Raw genomic sequence first — 22,092 nt, 5'->3', positions numbered from 1 at the left:
TATTCTTGTCTGGAGAATCTCCAAGGACAGAGGAACCTGGAGGGCTGCAGTCCATAGGGTCACAAAGAGTCAGACACAACTGAATCAATTTAGCACACATACGAGCAGAATAATTAGCTTTTATAAATAGAGAGGTAATAAAATGATTTTGAATAATTCCCAGATTAGTGCATTGGCAGCTAAAAATTTCCAAAGAAATTTGCTTAACCAGTGTTTCACTGATTTTTTTCAGTAGAGATTAGATTACCTGTAAGATTTCCTATACAAAGAATTCCAGCTGTCCACTGAAATCTATTTTTCTCTTTCCTCATGCAGGACTTAATTGCATTTTCCAGGCTCTCTTGCAATTTAGTCATGTGACTGGGTCTGAGCCAATATGATGTGAGTGTAAGTGATCTAGGCCAAAGAAACTTCCAGACTCTTCTCTGTCCTTCTCCTTTATGCGGTCAGAGACAAAGACGGTCATTGAGACAGCATTGGAAACTGTATGCTGAACATGGCAGAACCTCTGCCAACCTGAGTCCCTGAAAGACTGCATGGAGCAGGAATAGTCTCTCTACCACCAACCACCTCTGCTGACCTGGGATATCCCTGTTCAAGTCTTAGGTGAGAAGTAATCAAGCTTTCATTGTGTTGGGTTGCTACATTTGTATTTACTCACTTATTTATCAGCCATGCCTCACATCATGCAGGATCTTAAGTTCCCTGACCAAGGAGCTAACCTATGCCCCCTGCATTGGAAGCATGGAGTTTTATCCAGTGGACCACCAGGGAAGTCCTTGAACTGCTACATTTTTAGCTTCTTTTTTGCAGCAATTTTGCCCACATAAACCATTACCAAGTCATAATGTACTGTGCAACTGCAAAGTATTTTTTTCAGTATTATTATTCTAAGCTCAGCTCTCTACCAGCTTAATTTTTATGACATACGCCAACCTGTTCATTTTAATAATATGTTCACAATAATAAAAATATCTGCATTGCCACTCTACAATTTCTCTTAAACTGTAACTGTTATCATGACAATTTTAAATCAAGAAAATTCAGTGGTTCCTAACACCAATTATCCAAGCTTGGATGATCTGATGCAAGAAACAAACGAGTCACACTCTATGAGAGAAGCAATTTATGGACTAGGTTGTTCTCATTTACAACCCATGAAACAAACCCAGAGAACCAAGCAATGGGGTGTGATTTAGAAGCTCCAGGGAGACCCTTCTCTTTTAGCCTTGTGGAGAAAAGAACACAACTTTAAAAAAAAAATTAATGGTAATTTGGGTTGCCAGTGCTTTACTAAGGATGTCTAGCCTCTCCTACTTGATTCATCTGAATATCACTGTCAATTCTGCTTTGTAAGCTGTGTGTGCTCAGTGGTGTCCTACTCTTTGCAACCCTTTGGACTGTAGCCCACCAGGCTCCTAAGTTCAGGGAATTCTCCAGGCAAGAATCCTGGAGTGGGTTGCCATTTCCTGCTCCAGGGGATCTTCCCAACCCTGGAGATGGAACCGGGATCTCCTGTGGCTCCTGCCTTGCAGGCAGATTCTTTACCTGCTGAGCCAGCCATGGAGGCACTGCTTTATTCTTTTGTTCCCAAACTCGAGTTCATAACGACTCTAGCTCTTTACCCTGGCTTTCAAGACTCTAGAATCTGCTCCTAGATTGGCTTTCAATCTCATTTCCCACCAGACAGAGACCTTTCCACAGAGTGGACTCCCCAGGCTTGACCGTCAGCAGGTACTGCCCATCCAGTGACCATACTTTCTCTCCTAGGAAAGGGCAAGTAATGACTGCAAGTGTCCCTGAGTTTCTACTGCCCTGTGATTGCAGGAGACAGGAAGAGAGTTCCCTTACAGTAATTCTCAATATCATTTCAAAAATACAATATAAGATTTAATCTTCTGTGGCCTCTAGCAGAATCCTCCTGAGCTCTTTAAACCATCAAACCATGGCCCACAGATAAATGGAGCTCCTTTACCACCCATGACTCTCTGGTCTGGCCCCAAATGACTTACAGGATTCTCCTGTACAAACTACATCCCCTCCTGCCTGATTCTGCTATCATTCTCGATGTGGTCTCACTCTACTGAGTTCTATGTTCCTGACTCCAATCTCTTCCTGAATGCAGTTGAATCCTCCCAACTTTGCCACCCCAGTCAGCTCAGAAAATGCTCCTTTCCCAATGTCAGTCCTCTCGGCTTTTACAAATTTTGCCCATCACTGTGTCCCATATCTGTGAGAGGACCCCGTGATTCAAACCAGAACATGTAGCAGCAGCTCAGCAAATGTCTGGTGATCTCATCACTTTGAATTGTTGAGTTGAGATGTGTGGTAAGTCACTTCAGTCGTGTCTGACTCTGAGACCCTATGGACTGTAGCCTACTAGGCTCCTCTGGCCATGAGATTCTCCAGGCAAGAATCCTGGAGTGGGTTGCCATGCCCTCCCCCAGGGGATCTTCCCGACCCAGGGATAGAACTCACATCTCTTATGTCTCCTGCATCAGCAGGAGAGTTCTTTACTACTTTTGCCACCTGGGAAGCCCATGTATCACTCTTTGCACTCCTCTTATTTAAATTCCTGATAATAATAATATAATCATTTATTAACTGAGTCCATTCTCAGATTTTCCAAGTCAGCGGTCTGGGTGGAGCCTGAGAATTAATATTTCTAACAAGTTCCCAGAGGGTGAGGCTGATGGTAGAAGGACCACATTTGAGAACCACTGCCCTCTGCATCCCTCAGCCTTAAACCAAGTGTCCCAAGCATACTGACAAGGTAATCTCCCTTACTTGTCAAGGAGGACAATGCTGTGGGCTGGATTTCCATCCCTCTCGGCCATCACAGGAACATCACAGACAAAGAAAGAAAAGCTATGAGTCAGGAGACTCCTATTGTCCCCTGTCAAGCTACTGATGGGTTCCTGTGAGGGTGTGGGAGCCAAGCTGAGAAGCCCTGGTGAGTGCTGAGCACAAAGGTGGAAGAGCGTTACAGGTGAAATTACAGCAGCTACCAAACAGACAGGCGGCATGAGTCATGCCAGCGCTGAGAAGCAATATTATGACAGAACGGATCCCAAGGCCACTGACAGCTAGCTCTGACAGGCCCTCTTATCCACAGGAACAAAGTACGCTCTGTGCTCTAGGTAAACCTCCAGGGATCTCTTTAGCCCAGATCCCTGACAGGCTAATAGGAGATTTTCCTTTTCATGGCGAGGGAGCCGTTCTCTCCTGATGCCTTTCTGAGTATGTCTGTGGCTGATAACAGACTCATTTCCCTCAGAAAGTGTCCTTTCCTTCTCTCCCTCTCTCTTTCACAATTCTGGATTTCCTTAAAGGAATGAAAGGGGGAGAGAGAGAATGAAGGAATAAACAGCAATTTTTCATGATGTGCCTTTTCCATCTCATGTTGATGGGTCCAGACTATAAACGTCAAGGCCAGGGGACAGCCTCTCACCTGCCTTATTTACTTCCCTGGTAAAGTAGGCACCAGGACAGCCTCATCCACATCCCTCATGGGTACCAAGCTGCCATCATCGCGTGGTCAAGCCCTCCCTCCTCTCGATCATCTGATTATCCGAGAGCAGGAGCCAGAGGGCTGCTGCTGGAAGCCACAGGTCACCTGATAGCTCTGGCTGTCCCTGGAATCTTGTGGGAAAGGGGGCAGGGGCAGGGCTGTTCGCCCAGGCTGCTTCTCCTCCATTTATGGCCTCCAGGGTATGCCACCACCTCCCTTGCCTCAAACTGTCTGGGCCTCTCAGATATGCAAGTGACTCATTTTCCATCCATCAGAGATGAGACTTAAATAAATAAAAAGGTACTTCGTGGGGCGGCTGGGCCTAATGATAAGCAATTATAGGAAGCCAAACGAAGGCAGTGCTTTGTGCGGGGCCTGTGAAATTGGTTAAGCAAAAAGAATAATGGCCCGTTTCAGTGATTCATCCCTTTGCTCATTTCAGAGGGAGCATTATCTCAGTTAAGTGATGCAATTAATATGAAAATGAGAGAATCATTGTTTAAGGAGATGAGAGGGAAGCAGAGAGGGGGCCGAATGCCACAGTGGAAGAATAAGGGCCACTGAGATGGAAATTTGCATAGGTCAGTAGCAATGTGGCGCCTCTAGCCCAGATTCATAGCTTAGTGCGCCTTGTAATACGTCGCCATTAAATTCTCATTATGGTGACCTGTGTCTAACACAATTCAATTTTTCAGAATCTTAATGATAAAAAGTTAATTACACTAAGGTGAAAACCTTTTGTACTGGGCCTTAAAATAAAACATAGAAAGGGCATTGTGAGTACCTCAGGACACTGCCAGGGAAGGTTGAGGGGGGGGGTGTTAAATTACTGTTTTATTAACCATAACATGATTTGCAGGTTGACTTTATGTGTGTGTGTGTGAGCTTTGCAGATCTTTTGTAATGAAGTCAAGAGTGATAAATAAGGTGTTTGCCTCTTCACTTTTCTTTTTTGCTTCCCTACTTCTCTGTTGGTATTTTTCCACTCAGTAGCTGGCAGACAGTATTCCAAGGGCTGGTTAACATCTTTGGACATAGAAAAGGAAGAGGACAGGGATTGGAGTGGAGTGTGTGGTAGAGAGCTCAGAGGGTCATGAGTCATGGTGACAGGTGAGGGCTGTCACCAGCTCACTCTGTGTTTTGGCCATGGCGTGTCATACCCAAAGGGCTCCAAGCAGAGATGGGGAAAAGAGCATGACCTGGTTTTTACAGCACAGAATCACCTGTAGCTGCTGCCTCTTTTCTGCTCTGTGTTGCCGACTTTAAAAAATGTACAATGTGAGAGTTTCAAGTTAGGTTTTATTTGGGCCCAAATGAGGAATAGCCCAGGAGAGCACATTTCAGATAGCTCTGAGAAACAGCTCCAAAGAGGTAGAGGGAAGGTCAGTATATATGACTTCAGTGAACAGGGAGTTCACTCAATCAAGCACATATTTTTGCAGGTTTCTGCTAGTCACGGGGAGCAGGGGTCACCATGAAGGACTTTATTGCTTTTCTAGATGTGAGGAGATGCAAGAACTGGGCTCATAAAATCAGCTCTTGAAAATATCTAATATCTGCCAGATTTTCCAGAGCACAGAGTACCTCATTTCTGATCTCTATTCTGAGCTCCTTTCAGGGGGTGTTGAAGGTCAGTAACTGCAGCAGCTCATAATTTAATCTTTGTAGAGGTAGATAGGAAATGTCCTTGGCAAGTACCAATTAGTAGTTGACAATGCCTTTGACCCAATTATCTAAACTCTCAGGGTTTTAGCATCCTCTTGGGAGAAAAAGATCATGTTACCTTTCTTCAGGGAATTGCTCTGAGGATTTGGGATCAAGAATATACCCTGGAGCCAAGGCATTGTGCTATGGGGAACAGAGAAACCTCGGATTGAGGTTCTCCCTACCTGAGGCCACTGCTGTGTAGAGATCCCAGGATGGGGAGGGAGCCCCCATCACCATGACTGGCCAGGAGGCAAAAACTTTAATTGAAGACTTAGAGGAGTAAGAAGTGTTAAGTAGTGAGAATAGGAAAAAGGAGTCCAGAATGGTGGAGACTGAAAGACAAAGAAGGGAAAAGCTCCCAAAAATAGAACAAAGGAAGGTCCGAGGACCAGAGTGAGAACCTCAGGAAAACAAACAGCCCTCCTGGCTAGCCCAAATTACATAGGGCAGGCTCAGGGGGAGGAGAGAAAAGCATATAAAAAGAGGAACCAAAATTGGGCCATGGGTTTCTCTTCTCTGCATCTTTTGTGTCAGTCTGCCCTCACACCTCGAAGATGTACTTTCTTTTATTTTCTAAATAAAACGGATCTGTAACACTGGTCCATCCAAGGAAATTACATGGGGCTGTAACACTGGTCCGTCCATTGCTTCAAATTTTTGTTGCGATGAGACAGAACCAAGGAAATTACAAATCCCCCCAACAGAAGGAAAGACAATATATTAAAACTCAAAGTCATGTCAGGATAGCAGTGACATTCACTTCAAAGGGAAAATGACAACACATCTCAAGAAACTCAAAGAATCATTCTGCCATAGACAGGACATTCCCATAAATTCACTCAGACTTCTCTTTGAAGGTCAGAGAATTGTTGATAATCACTGTCAGAAAGGACTGGGAATTGAGGAAAGTGTAATTGAAGTTTTTCAGGAGCACACAGGGGTCATTCAACAGTTTAGATATTCTTTTTGTTTTCTTTCTTTTCCCTTAATTCTCTTTTATTTTTTAAAAGAGTTCTTTTGTAATGTGGTGTTCAAAACAGAATTGAAAACTGGAAGCCCCATCTCTAAAACATCTGGTCATTTGCATTCTAGCGCCTATGATTCATTATTGTTTATTTACATTGTTCTGTTTTTTGGTGATCATACCTCAGCCTGCTTCATATCACGCTCTCCTTTTTAAAATTATATGAGTATAAAATAGATAACTAAAGAGAAAATACGATATAGCACAAGGAACCCTACTTAATGCATTGTGGTGACCTGAATGGGAAGAAAGTCCACAAAGAATGGAATATATGTATATGTATGGCTGATTCACCTTACTGTGCAGCCTAAACTACACAACATTGAAAAGCAACTATTTGTTGTTATTCAGTTGCTAAATCATGTCTGACTCTTTGAGACCCCAAGGACTGCAGCATATCAGGCTTCCCTGTCCTACGTTATTTTCTAGAGTTGGCTCAAATTCATGTCTATTGAGTCAGTGATGCCAGCCAACCATCTCGTCCTCTTTTGCCGCCTTCTCCTCTTGCCCTCAATCTTTCCGAGCATCAGGGTCTTTATCAATGAATCAGCCCTTTGCATCAGGTGGGTAAAGTATCGGAGCTTCAGTTTCAGCATCAGTCTTTCTAATGAATATTAAGGATTGAATTCCTTTAGGATTGACTGGTTTGACCTCCATGCTGTCCAAGGGACTCTCAACAGTCTTTTCCAACACCACCCAGACGGAAAGCATCAATTCTTCAGTGTTCAACCCTCTTTATGGTCCAATCTTCACAAGTGTACATGACTACTGGAAAAACTATAGCAACTATACTCCAATAAAAATTAATTTAAAAAAATAAAAATTACATATGTCCACAGAGAGACTGGCTGACTTCTCCAGGTCTGTGAATTTGTAGGCTTGTGATAAATGAGATCAACTAATGCGAGGACTCATAAATGACTTTCCAATTGACCCTGAAGTTCTAGCATGTGATTGCTTCATTCCTGGACTATGACTTTCAGTGGGAGATGAAAAGTTTTCAGAGAACTAAACTGTGGGGAAATGACCTGTCTTTAACTTGAAGCTATTTTTAAAATCTGAGGGTCTGGACTGAAAAAAGGGGGAATATCAGATTGAAATCAAGGTAACAGAGGTGATGGGGAAAATGACTAACTTCAAAGATGGCTTCACTGAAGAGAAAGCATTTTAAGATGAAAGAAAAATCTTGTCAGAAGATCCCAGAAAAGTTCTAGTTTTCATTGGCAGTTAAAGTTACTCATGCAGGAGGGACTTCCCCAGATGTCCAGTGGTTAAGACTCTGTGCTGCAGGGGCTCAGGTTCTATCTCTGGTCAGGGAACTAGGATGCCACATGCCCCGTGGCATGGCCAAAAAACAAAAAAGTTACTCATGCAAACATGTATACAACAGAACACTGCTCTTTTTTAATTTATTTGTACTTTGGGGCCTGGGATGTAGGTTTTAAATGGACCTTGTCTGCACCAACCTCATTAAAATAAACAAAATATTTGTGAAAAAAAACATTAAAAAATAATATACCCTGTTTCACAAAATGACGGACATAGAGAATAGACTGGTGGTTGCCAAGGGGTGGGGGGTGGGAGAGGGTAGGAGTGGGAATTTGGGTGCTGTGCTGTGCTTAGTCACTCGGTTGTGTCAGATTCTTTGTGACCCCATGGACTGTAGCCCACCTGGTTCCTCTGTCCATGGGGATTCTCAGGCAAGAATACTGGAGTGGGTTGCCATGCCTTTCTCCAGGGGATCTACCCAGCCCAGGGATCAAACCCAGGTCTCTCACATTGCAGGCAGGGAAGCCCAAGAATACTGGAAAAGGTAGTCTATCCCTTCTCCAGGGGATCTTCCTGATGCAGGAATTGAACCAGGGTCTCTTGCACTGTAGGCAGATTCTTTACCAGCTGAGCTACTAGGGAAGCCCCTGGGGAATTTGGGGTTAACAGATGCAAATTGGTATATATAGAATGAATAGACAGTAAGGTTCTACCATATAGCACAAGGAACTATATTCAAAATCTTGTGATAGACCATAACGGAAAAGAATATGAAAAAGAATGTATCAGTTCAGTTCAGTCACTCAGTCGTGTCCGACTCTGTGACCCCATGGACTGCAGCAGGCCAGGCTTCCCCGTCCATCACCAACTCCCAGAGCCTACTCAAACTCATGTCATTTGCGTCAGCGATGCCATCCAACCACTTCATTTTCTGTCGTTCCCTTCCACCTTCAATCTTTCCCAGCATCAGGGTCTTTTCCAATGAGTCAGTTCTTCACATCAGGTGGCCAAAATATTGGAGTTTCACCTTCAACATAAGTCCTTCCAATGAATATTCATGACTGATTTCCTTTAGGATGGACTTGTTGGATCTCCTTACAGTCCAAGGGACTCTCAAGAGTCTTCTCCAACACCACAGTTCAAAAGCATCAATTCTTTGGCACTCAGCTTTCTTTATAGTCCAACTCTCATATCCATACATGACTATTGGAAAAACCATAGCTTTGACTAGGAGGACCTTTCTTGGTAATGTCTCTGCTTTTTAATGTGCTGTCTAGGTTGGTCATTGCTTTTCTTCCAAGGAGTAAGCGTCTTTTAATTTCATGGCTACAGTCACCATCTGCAGTGATTTTGGAGCCCCCCAAAATAAAGTCTGACACTGTTTCCACTGTTTCCCCATCTATTTGCCATAAAGTGAGGGGACCAGATGCCATGATCTTCGTTTTCTGAATGTTGAGCTTTAAGCCAACTTTTTCACTCTCCTCTTTCAATTTCATCAAGAGGCTTTTTAGTTCCTCTTCACTTTCTGCCATAGGGTGGTGTCATCTGCATATCTGAAGTTACTGATATTTCTCCCGGCAATCTTGATTCCAGCTTGTGCTTCTTCCAGCCCAGCATTTCTCATGATATACTCTGCATAAAAGTTAAATAAGCAGGGTGGCAATATACAGCCTTGATGTACTCCTTTCCTCATTTGGAACCAGTCTGTTGTTCCATGTCCAGTTCTAAGTGTTGCTTCCTGACCTGCATACAGATTTCTCAAGAGGCAGGTCAGGTGGTCTGGTATTCCCATCTCTAAAGAATGTACATATATATACACACATATATAATTATGACTCATTAATAGCTGAGTCATTTTGCTGTATAGCAGTAATTAATACAACATTGTAATTCAATGATACTTTAATATAAAATAATTAAAAAGAAGAATATACCATGTTTCATGCCAGGTAAGGGGAAGGGAAGCAGTTACCATCATCATCATCCTCACTGTGGTCAGAGCCTACACCTCCCACACTACAGGAATGCAATAAATGTAAACTCCCCTCACCCTGGGCAAAATGCTCAAAGACTTTGAGCTACAGTTCCCACAAATACAAACATTATGTAGCAATACCTGGTTTCTATTTCTTCATGAGTATTTCTAACATAATAATCAATCAAATTTTGGTGGTGGTTCAAACACTAGAACAGCAGGGGTGGTAATACACTGATGTCAATACTAATAATAAAAAATTGTGATTCTTAAACTTTCCATTGAGCTTTTTATACTGTAAATGATCCTTCATGGTCAATCATACTATGTACATAAAAGCAAGGGATATATTCTTTCTTCAATAGTAAAAAAAAATCCAATTTGTAACTTTGATATCTTTGATGAGTGTGCAAGCACTCATAGATAACTACCCTGGTGAACTGCTTAATCTACCTTTGAGGTAAAATATCTAATGTTATGAAGCAACATTATCTTGGTTGAGGATGAAAGAGGTGTGTTCATCAAGCAAGCAGTTCGCTGGCATTTTGAGGATGAAAAAGAGATATGCAAACATGACAGGCAGTGAAAAATCAAGAAAACACAGGGGAAAAAAATGATGAGTTTACAGAAAAGAAAAGTCACATTTTCAATAAGACAAGTCAGAGCATCCTCCGGCCCCCATCAGGAAGCCACTTATATTTTTCCTGCTGGGACACAATAGTCCTGAATTCATTTGTAAGTCTCAGGGATTCATGAGTAAGGAAACTATTCAAAAATACTAATGCCAGTCTCATGAATGAATTTAACATATCATCAGTCCACTTGATTCATTTTATGAATCCAAACATTCCTAAAGATTCATGACACTTTACATCAGTGTTCTCCAAGCATAGTTTAGCATACAATCACCGGGACAATCTGGTGAAGCACATATTCCCAGATAGAAAACTCTGGAATAAGAGCCCAGGAATCAGTATTTTCAACAAGCAATACAGATCATTTTTATGTAGCCAGACAGAAAGACAAGCATAGAATACAAGCAATTTGTGGACCCACTGTTTGGTAGAGCTCCAAATAGTCCATTTCACTACAAGTCCAAAACTAAACATATCTCCTTGCTTACTGACTCTCCTGGGATATTTACTTGTCCTATTAACAACTTTATTCATTAAAAAAGTATTTACTGGAATTCCTTTGTGGTCCAGTGGTTAAGAATGTGCTTGTTAATGCAGGGGACACGGGTTCAATCACTGTTCCGAGAATATTTCACATGCTTTGGAGCAACTAAGCTTGTGCACTGCAATTGCTGAGCCTGAGCTATAGAGCCTGTGCTCCTCAACAGGAAAAAAGTATTAGTCACTCAGTCATGTCCAATTCTTTGTGACCCCATGGACGGTAGACTACCATCCTCCATGGACTTCTCCAGGCAAGGATACTGGAGTGAGTAGCCATTCCCTTCTGCAGGAGATCTTCTGGACCCAGGGACTGAACCCAGGTCTTCTGCACTGCTGGCAGATACTTTACCATCTGAGCCACCAGGAGAGAAGCCACAGCAGTAAGAAACTTGCAAAGTGCAACTAGAAAGTAGTCCCTGCTTGCTGCAGCTAGAGAAAGCCCACACATAACAACAAAGCCCGAGGGCACCTGAAAATCAATAAATTACACCCGTGGCGGATTCATGTTGATGTATGGCAAAACCAATACAATATTGTAAAGTAATTAGCCTCCAATTAAAATAAATAAATTTATATTAAAAAATAAAAACATTTCATAGATAAAAATAATAATAATAAATTAATTTAAAATGATAAGTTTAGTTCAGTTCAGTCGCTCAGTCGTGTCCTACTCTTTGTGACCCCATGAATCGCAGCACGTCAGGCCTCCCTGTCCATCACCAACTAACTCCCGCAGTTCACTCAGACTCATATCCATCAAGTCAGTGATGCCATCCAGCTATCTCATCCTCTGTCGTCCCCTTCTCCTCCCGCCCCCAATCCCTCCCTGCATCAGAGTCTTTTCCAATGAGTCAGCTCTTCACATGAGGTGGCCAAAGTACCGGAGTTTCAGCTTCAGCATTGTTCCCTCCAAAGAAATCCCAGGACTGATCTCCTTCAGAATGGACTGGTTGGATATATCAAATTGGTGATCATTTTCTTAAAAAGTGTCTACTGAGTATCTGCCATGGTATGAGTAAACAATGAGTCAATTCCTGACCTTCCTTCAAAGAATTCAAAGTGCAGAGAAATTCAGGCCTGGGTGCTATGAACTATAACACAGAGTAGAGTAGAATAAGCCCTGTAGGGAAGTATTGATACAATAGAGAAGAAAGGGGACATTAATTTTGACTGGGGTGATCAGAGACCACTCCATATAAGAGGTGGCATTTGAACTGACCCTTAAAGAATGAGCAGGATTTAAATTACAGACAAAAGAAAGAAGTGTTCCATGCTAAAGGAACAGTATAAGCAACAGCACAAGGTAAGAAGGTAGAAGGCGTATTTGGCTAATCATGAGTAGTTTAATATTGCTAGAATATCTAGGGCGCATCATGTGGGATCAGATTAGCAGTGGTCTTGCAGAGATGTTGGACCTTTGTTGGTAGGCTGTGGAGAGACATTAAAGGTTTGTAGGGATGAAAACAAACATGATTTGGGGGCCCTGTTATGGGAAGATGACTCTACTGCAGCATAAACCAAAGAAGCAAAAGACTGGACGTGGAGACGTCAATGTACTGGCTGCTATAACAGTCCAGAGGAGAAAGAGCAAGTTCTCGAGATGGGACAGTTGACCTGGATGTGGAAAGCAGGGGATACAACAACCATAACCAAGATTTGCCACTTACTCCATATACGTCTTTGGCAAAGCAGCTAACCTCTCTGGGTCTCAGTTTCCCTCCCTTTGAAAGATTAATAATTACCTGCTAGTGGTCAGGTATGGATGTGAGAGTTGGACTGTGAATAAAGCTGAGCACCGAAGAATTGATGCTTTTGAACTGTGGTGTTGGAGAAGACTCTTGAGAGTCCCTTGGACTGCAAGGAGATCCAACCAATTCATTCTTAAGGAGATCAGCCCTGGGATTTCTTTGGAAGGAATGATGCTGAAGCTGAAACTCCAGTACTTTGGCCACCTCATGTGAAGAGTTGACTCATTGGAAAAGACTCTGATGCTGGGAGGGATTGGGGGCGGGAGGAGAAGGGGACGACAGAGGATGAGATGGCTGGATGGCATCACCGACTCGATGGACATGAGTTTGAGTGAACTCTGGGAGATGGTGATGGACAGGGAGGCCTGGCGTGCTGCGATTCATGGGGTTGCAAAGAATCGGACACGACTGAGCGACTGAATTGAACTGAACTGAGGTCTCCATCCCAGAATTATGATGGGATATGTAACCACAGAAATCACATAAAGTGCTTTACAAGGATAAAGAGTTATTACCATTAATGATGATGATAAAGTACCTACTGAAGGGCAGGCAGTCGGGGACAACTACGGGAGCAGCAGCAATAGAGCAGGGCTGATTTTGCCCTTTTTCTAAAGCACTGTCACCTTTAAACCATCTGGAGCTCTTATTAAGTCCCCTAACATACAACTCAGACAAATCCTAAACCAACCTTCCTGGCTTTGTCTTACTCATTTTAGACTTTAGCCTTTTATAACACTCATGCCTCTTAGCTCACATGTTTTCCCAGTGGGTACATACATTCCAAGAGCCGGGCCTATTTAGAAAAACCTACATCTTATTGGAAGCTTAATGTCTGTAGGCAAATGAGAGAATGATACAAATTTCCTTATTAAGCAAATGGGCTGTCTTTCCTGACAGCAAAAAAGGAGGTAATACAAAATGTAGGTCCTTGGGGACAAGACTTGGGCTATTATGCTGAATGTGTATTTTATTATTTCTGGCAGACAAGGGTGTATGTAGGAGGTGACACTGTTCGGCCTTTTAAATAATGTGTTTGGCTTCAGCGTGAGACCCTAAGGAGCCTTAAGCAGACGTCTCCGTGGAGTTTTCCACTCGCCTCCCATTCATCTTTTTCTCCCTCATCTGGCCCAAGATCCCTACGAAACCTCTCCCCCAGGGTGCAATGCAGATTATTCAGTGCACAGAAATATTATAAAGAAATAATATATATCTCAGGTTCCAAGTGCTCCAAACCATGATTTTTGGTCCCCAAACCTCCTCCTCCTTGGTGACCTCTCCACAAAGCCCGTTGAAACCTGCTTTCCCAGGTCAGCGTCCATGTCCATTCCTCTTGTTCTTGCTCCCAAAGGCCACCTCACCTTCAAGTCCTATCAGTTCACAAGCTGGCCTCAAGTCCACCTGGATGTCCAGAGCAGGGGTTCAGCCAGCATGGAGGGAAGACTAACTCACACCGCACTGCTCTTTATCTACCCATACCTTGAATCCTTAGACTAGTCTTAGAATGAAGCATGAAGACAAGGATCCGGAACGAACAAAGTAGGCTGCTCCTAGTCGTGAGCCAGCTCCGACACTAGAACGGAGAATGCCAAGGAGCCGGCGATGCCTCCTGATTTATGGAGAAAACAGAAAACCAGGAAATTCATTAGGGACATTATATTGCTTAATAATGAGATTCAATTGACTTATAACCAGTTATAAGCTCAGTTGTCTTTCGCTCGACATTGTTAATTGTACTTATTCATTTTTACAGTTGCTAAATTATGAGATATGCTGTAGAGTTGTGAAAGAAAATGAAGGATTTATGCATGTTCTATGCTAGGCTGTGTAGCTAAAAGTGAAACTTGAAGTGCTGAAAGAGTTTATGAGAAAGCTAGTGTCAGTCTCCCTCACTCAGAGTCCCTGGCTCTCCAGAAAAGAGATCTTTTTTTTATTTTTTCATCTTTGAACTTTCTGTTTTATATTGAAGTATAGTCAATTAACAATGTTGTGATAGTTTCAGATGAACAGTGAAGGGACTAACCCATACATACACATGTATCCATTCTTCCTCAAACCCCCATCACATCCAGGCTGCCACATAACACTGGGCAGAGTTCCAAGTGCTATACAGTAGGATATTGTTGGTTATCCACTTAAAATACAGCCGTGTATACATGCCCATCCCAAACCTTCTAACTACCCCCCTCCCCAGCAACCATAAGTCTGTTTTCTAAGTCTATGAGTCAGAGAAGAGATCTTTGACAAAGGACACAGCCTGGACCGCTATTTCATCTTGTAGCCAGGGTGACCAGGCTTTTGTTTGTGGCCTAGGTTTCCTAAAGCAGTTTGTGATTCCAGGATGGGTTCAAAATGTGTTTCATAATTACTTTTCAGAAATCCCAGGTCTTCTTAGTTATTCAAACTCTGTGATGAGAGAACTGTCTTCGGGGACCAAAATTATCACCATCATCATCATCACCATTATTTTTCTCCAAAATGCTGTGTGACCTTCAGCAAATTACTTATCACCTTGAGCCTCTATTTCTGGCATAGAACATGTGAGTTAGAATAGCTTCTTCCTCCATACATAGGGCTTCCCACAAGGTCCTCAAGTCTTATGGGCTGCTAGTGGTATTAATCACGGCAATATGTGAAGTCAAAAATTACTCAGATTCAAAGCTACTGCCTGACCAAAGGACCTCCCACTGTCGTGTGGTTTCTATCTTTCAAACAAGTCTCACTTATTTCGTTTAGGAGAGGAGATAGAAACAAACAACCATGTTACTCCCCGGAACCATCCCCACCACATGCAGGAAAGTAGCCCCATGCCCCTGGCCCTGAGTGGATGAGAGACTGCCTCTCATGAATCATACCTAGTCTTATATGCATATATACATAGCATTTCACACAGAGACAATGACCCTGGAGAAAGATGGTCTCAGTGGCCATTACAAGAATCTCCCTTGTGAAAGACCCTGAAGTTTTGTTTGAGGATAAATAGGACACAAGGCATTTCAGCTAAAGGGAGAGGCCGCAAGCAACACGTACAAGCAAAAATAGATGCTCATTCTGAGGCTTGCTAAAGACAGGTCTTTTTTTGTTTTCTTTTTTCTGGCTGAGGGAACTTTGTTTTGTTAAACCCCTAGTTGTCTTTGCTCTATAAATCTAGGGACACGGCCTGGGAAGGAAGAACTGGCTCTGCTTAGTAGAGAGAGATAAAAAATTTGGAGTTCCCCCAAAGAAAATCTGGAGGGAAGTTCCTTTGAGGGATGAAGCCTTCACCCTGGATGAGAAGAGAGACAACGGAATCACAGAAAGGATGGGATGTCAGTGGGTGAGACTTCTTCTAGTGTTTAGGTATCAACCAGGGGACTCACAGCTTCCATCCGCCCACACACGAAGCAGGATGAAAAAAGCAGACTTATGGGACTAAGGTGAAATCTACAAAATACACAGTAGGGCCAAATGAAAATAAGTTTAATGAGGTATTTTCACGGCTTAAGTAATCAACAGCAATTTACAGAAAGGCTCCCATAAACTATAGTAGTTTACTAATTATGATATGTATATATATTCATATTTTAATCTCTCTGCAGTCAGGATTCACCTTACAACTGATGATGTGCTTATATTAATTGGCAATGTTTTGCTTTATCTTCCTTAGAGGTAAGGAGAATAATGGTGGATCTTGCAATCAGTGGCATCTCAGATTTTTTTTTTTTTTTTAATATGGCAGTGGCTTCAATAAATGTGCCAATAACTTCAACTCTCCAAACCATTTCACAAATACTGGCATTATCACAGTCCTTAGGGTTACAGGGTTAGATTCCAGGCCCACAAAACCAAGTTCTTTTCATTTTCCTTATTTCAGCTGACATCTCTCTGAAGTTCAGACAGTTCTTATCCAAGCTCTAACACGAGAGAGCACACAGCAGAGGCAAATTTAATTGTACCTGACACTCTTGCCCTGAGCTAATTAGCCAGCTAACAACATGCTTTGATTAACTCACTGTGTCAAAAATATTTTGTTTCTTTCCACTTTCTTATCAAGACAGAGAGGGGCAGTTCAGAGCACTGCATCTCCATAAACAATTATCTTTTAAGTCCAATTAAATTTTGCCCTCTCTCTCATTGGCCATTATTCCCACTGAGTGAAGGAAACTTCCATGTTTCTTATTCCACATTTTTCTTCTCAAAGAAGTGGCTTGAGATTTCTAAATCTATCTTAGCCCAGTCGAGACTCTGTAGACCAAAAGCCCAACACAGTGTCTTTAAGAGAAGGATGAGAACAATGCCAAGAGACTCTTCCTCAAAGAAGTCGCATATCTTTAGTAAAAACAACCAATCACAGAACACACACACACATGTGCTGCTTGGCCTACTTGAGTTTCTTGTGAAGGACAGAAGTTTCAGATCTAGAAAAACAAAGAGACAAAATGGTCAGTGTGTGTGATGGAGTCAACACCCAGTGTCTTGGCATGAGAATTAATTGAGTCATCTACATGCAAAGGTTTTGTTTTTTGTTTTCTTTACCGCAATGTTTTCCAAGGCACGGGCCCCTCTCTCGGGGGGAACCCACTCCAGGGTGGCCTGACCTTCACAAAGAAAAGAGAACTCTCCCCCGGGCTCCCGCCGGCTTCTCCAGATTGGTTGCGTTACCTCACTGGATGCCTCGCGGCGCCCATCTCTGCCACTCCAAATTTGGGGATCAGAACCCGACTCTCTTTCAATCAGGGCGTTCACCCATCTCTCAGGACCGTCTGACCCATGTTAAACTGCTGTTCACGTGCAAAGGTTTTAAAAGATGTGACAGACAGAAAAAGGAGGCCACAGGAATTTTTGGTGGACCTTGCTCTTTGGGTGAGTAACACAAGATCAGCAATAGCTATATTGCACGGATCACTCGCTGTGTGCCACACACTCATATATAATATCGCCAACACCCACAACCATCCCGTGAGGGCAGCTCCATTGTCCGAGAGGCTGTGGCGTGTGCATTAGGTCACCCAGTCGGTACACACTGGGGCTGAGATTCAACCCCAGGACCCTCTGTTGCCAAAGCTCTTGCTGTCTCTCTTCTGCCAGGTTGCCTCTCTCTCACTTGCAGGCTTGGTCTCTGATTTCCAGCTCTCAGAAGAGTTCTCCACGTGCTCCCTTCAATGCTGATCCTCTGCACGAAATTACAGCTGTGTCTCCAGGTGGTGAGCGACCTTCTCACTTTGCATCTAACCTTGTGTTTCCCATTCAGGGCTGACAGGGAGCCAACAGTCCCTCCTTTCCGAAAATGTCACTGAGCCATCTTTGAGGGAAAAAGGCGAAGCTGACATTCTCCTTCTCCTGTGACTCCCTGGAAAACATCTAATCCCCATGACCTTATGGCTATTTAAAAAGAGTCAATCCCCAGACCTTGTCAGCTGGTGACAGCCAGCATTTTGTCTAATGGGCCGAAGGTGGGCACAGTTTCCAGCAAGAAGGGGTAACATCTGGGTGGTGTTTGAAAAGCAAATGGGGGGTTCTCAATGATTAGTATTCACCTACAGTATTCAAAGACATGTATTGTTTGCACTGTTATTTGTAGGCAAAAGCAAATCCCACCCATAGATATTGGAATTCTACATCGGTTTTATGATGAGCCAGCAAGATGTGGCTTTCTGCTGGAGAAGCGAAGGACCCTAATTTGATTTTTATGACACCAAAAATTGAATACTACGGTATTGTTAAGAAATGTTAAGGCATAACATTGTTGTTGTTCAATTGCTGAGTCATGTCAGACAGACCCTATGGACTGTAGGCTGCCAGGCTTCTCCGTCCGTGGGATTTCCCCGGCAAGAAGATAGAGTGGGTTGCTACTTCATCCTCCAGGGGATCTTCCCAACCCAGGGATCGAACCCACATCTCATGCTTCTTCATTGGCAGGTGGATTCTTCACAATTGAGCCAGTTGGGAAGCCCAAAAGGCATAATAGCTATGAGAATTAGTAACTATTACTTGTTAAGCCAGACCAGGACTTTGGTGATTTACATTATGCAGTTGAATCCTCATAGTGACTCACCATATATGTTTCTCATTTTATAGATGAGAAATGGAGACTAAGTCAGACACACAGGTCTGGGGCTGTTCTGAGAAATGCTTGTTGTCTGCTTATGATACCGTTTGTATAGAAATCAAGAGTGTTTAGGAACATTTATAGGCATTTGATAACCATCATGACAATGAAGCAAACTTTTATTTTTCTAGAAATTATTTTTATACTTTCTGTATTTTCCAAAAGTATCACAAATGGATGGGAAATTAAAAAAACAATTTGTCCTTCACCACAGATGGTTTTAGAAACATAGTTCCAAAAAAACTTCCTCTGGAATGATGGTCAAAATGTAGGGAAAATAGGTTTAAATGATTCTAACCTGCCGTCTCATGATGTGTCATCTCCATCAAAGTGGCTAGGCTTCCAGAGTGGCTGACGGGGACCCGGGCATCTATATTATCCAAACCTCTACAAAGGATATAAGGTATGAGAGTTTCCCTGGTAGCTCAGTGGTAAAGAATCTGCCTGAAAACGTGGGAGACATAGGTTTGATCCCTGATTCGGAAGAGCCCAAATGCTGCCAAGCAACTAAGCCCGTGTGCTACAACTATTGAGCCTGTGCTCTAAAGCCCAGGAGCCACAACTACCGAAACTCAAGCATGCTAGAACCCCTGCTCCACAATAAGAGAAGCCACCGCAATGAGCAGCCCACACATTGAAACTAGAGAGTAGCCGCTGCTCGCCACAACTAGGGAAAAGCCCTCACAGCAACGAAGATCCAGCACAGCCAAAAACAAATTAATGAATTTTTTAAAAAGATGTGAGGTCTGGGAGGCTAACATCTTTACTCTGTCTAATATATCCCAAAGGAATAGCATCTGGTTCTTAAAGTTCACTTCAGTCGTTCAGTGTTGGCCCCATGGACTGCAGCATGCCAGGGTTCCCTGTCCATCACCAACTCCCAGGGCTTGCTCAGACTCATGTCCATCAAGTTGGTGATGCCATTCAACTATCTCATCCTCTGTTGTCCCCTTCTCCTGCCTGCAATCTTTTCTAGTATCAGAGTCTTTTCCAATGAGTCAGTTCTTTGTATCAGATGGCCAAAGTATTGGAGTTTCAGCTTCAGCATCAGTCCTTCCAATGAATATTTAGGACTGATCTCCTTTAGGATGGACTGCTTGGATCTCCTTTCAGTCCAAGGGACTCTCAAGAGTCTTCTCCAACACCACAGTTCAAAAGCATCAATTCTTCAGCTCTCACCTTTTTTATACAGTTCACCTCTCACATCCATACATGACTACTGGAAAAAACATAGCTTTGACTAGATGGATCTTCGTTGGCAAAGTAATGTCTCTGTTTTCTAATATGCTGTCTAGGTTGATCATAACTTTTCTTCCAGGAAGCAAGTGTCTTTTAATTTCATGGCTGCAGTCAGAATCTGCAGTGATTTTGGAGCCCCAAAAAATAAAGTCTCTCACTGTTTCCATTGTTTCCCCATCTATTTGCCATGAAGTGATGGGACCAGATGCCATGATCTTAGTTTTCTGAATGTTGAGTTTTAGGCCAACTTTTTCACTCTCTTCTTCCACTTTCATCAAGAGATTCTTTAGTTTGTCTTCACTTTCTGCCATAAGGGTGGTATCATCTGCATATATGAGGTTATTGATATTTCTCTCAGCAATCTTGATTCCAGCTTGTGCTTCTTCCAGCCCAGCGTTTCACTTGATGTACTCTGCATAGAAGTTAAACAAACATGGTGAAAATATACAACCTTGTCGCACTCCTTTCCCAATTTGGAACCAATGTGTTGTTCCATGTCCAGTTCTAACTGTTGCTTCTTGACCTGCATACAGATTTCTCAAGAGGCAGGTCATGTGGTCTGGTATTCACATCTTTTGAAGAACTTTCCACAGTTTTTGTGATCTACACAGTCAAAGGCTTTGTCATAATCAATAAGGCAGAAGTAAATGTTTTTCTGGAATTTTCTTGCTTTTTCTATGATCCAGTGGATGTTAGTAATTTGATCTCTGGTTCCTCTGCCTTTTCTAAATCCACTTTGAACATCTGGAAGCTCATGGTTCATGTACTTGTGAAGCCAGGCTTGGAGAATTTTGAGCGTTTACTTAGGCCACAGGACTGGAAAAGGTCAGTTTTCATTCCAATCTCAAAGAAGAGCAATGCCAAAGAATGTTCAAACTACCACACAATTGCACTCATCTCACACGCTGGTACTTAAAAGGAGGTGCTTAAAACACATTGTTGAATATGTGAAGACATAAACAGCTTCTGATGGACTGATGTGTTTGAGAACAATTCTTTTCCACACTCTGATCCACTCTTGAGATTTTACCTATGTCAACAGGTTACAGGTTCCCCTTGACCTTCTATCTACATCCTAATCTGAAAACTTGCAAATATGCTAGGATACATGGCAAAAGAGAAATAAGGCTGAAGATGGAATTAAGGTTGCTAATCAGCTGACCTTAAGATAAATTAACCTGGGATGTCTGGGTGGGCCCAGAATAATCACAGGGATCCTCAAAAGTAGAGGAGGGAGGCAGAAGAGTAGAGTTTGGGAAAATGTGAATATCTAAGAATGGACTTTGGAAAGACTGATGCTGAAGCTGAAACTCCAATACTTTGGCCACCTGATGTGAAGAACTGACTCATTTGAAAAGACCCTGATGCTGGGAAAGATTGAAGGTGGGAGAAGGGGACGACAAAGGATGAGATGGTTGGATGGCATCACCGACTCGATGGACATGAGTTTGGGTAAACTCCGGGAGTTGGTGACGGACAGGGAGGCCTGGCATGCTGCAGTCCATGGGGTCACAAAGAGTCAGACACAACTGAGCGACTGAACTGAACTGAAGAATGACCGGAAATGCAGTGCTGCTGGCTTTGAAGATGGGAGAAAGAAGTGAGTGAGCTGCAGCAGCTGGAAATGGCAAGGAAATGGATTTTTCCTCAGAAAAAGAAACACAGCCCTGCCAACACCTTGACTGTAGCCCAATGAGACTCATGTTGGACTTCTAACCTACAGAACTGTAAGATAAGTTCCTGTTATTTTCAGCAAGTTTGTAGAGATTTGTTACAGTGACTGTAGGAAATTAATACACTGAATGTTGATGTAAAAGGTAAGCAGAGATGGCCCTTTGAGAGGCTTCATGAAAACATGATAATTCAGAAAAACACTACAAATTGTGTCAGTCATAAAAAGAGCTGGGGGAAGATTCCAGGCAGAAGAACTGAATACTAAGTCCCAGAAGTAATCCTTCCTACCTTGGCATATTCGGAGCAAAACAGAGACCTGAGTGGCTGAGCTGGGTGAGGGAGAGGAAGAATGAATGGGATGGAGCTGGACAGGTGGGCGGAGATCCCATTTAGGGTCTAGGAGGCCATGGCAAGGGAGCTGGAGCTTACTCTAAGAGCAGTGGACTGCAGTCAAGGTTTCAGTGAGGAGATAATGCAATAGACCAATAATCTGGTGGTTTATAATCCCCTGATTACTTCAAAAGTGGTCCAGGCTCCACCAAGTGCAAAGCTAGTCAGTAGCACTGAGATTGACTTGAAAGCCTGGGAGGCATTTTAGACCTCTCCCTCCCAAGTCAAGCTCATCAATTTTCCCTCCTAACCAGCTCTCCACACACATTCTTGGTGCCATGTTCATGCATCA

The 22,092-nt window shown here is 42.9% G+C and overlaps 1 pseudogene; it reads left to right on the top strand.

Annotated features, from left to right (window-relative positions):
- The first annotated feature begins 5,289 nt into the window (after positions 1 to 5,289).
- LOC120861628 overlaps positions 5,290 to 22,092 on the top strand; it is a 63,964-nt pseudogene continuing 47,161 nt past the window's right edge.

Source organism: Oryx dammah, unplaced genomic scaffold (genome assembly GCF_014754425.2).
Source record: "Oryx dammah isolate SB20612 unplaced genomic scaffold, SCBI_Odam_1.1 HiC_scaffold_3, whole genome shotgun sequence".
NCBI classification, from domain to species: Eukaryota; Metazoa; Chordata; class Mammalia; order Artiodactyla; family Bovidae; genus Oryx; species Oryx dammah.
Note: the sequence above shows the minus strand (reverse complement) of the source record. Positions and strands in the feature narration are given on the sequence as shown.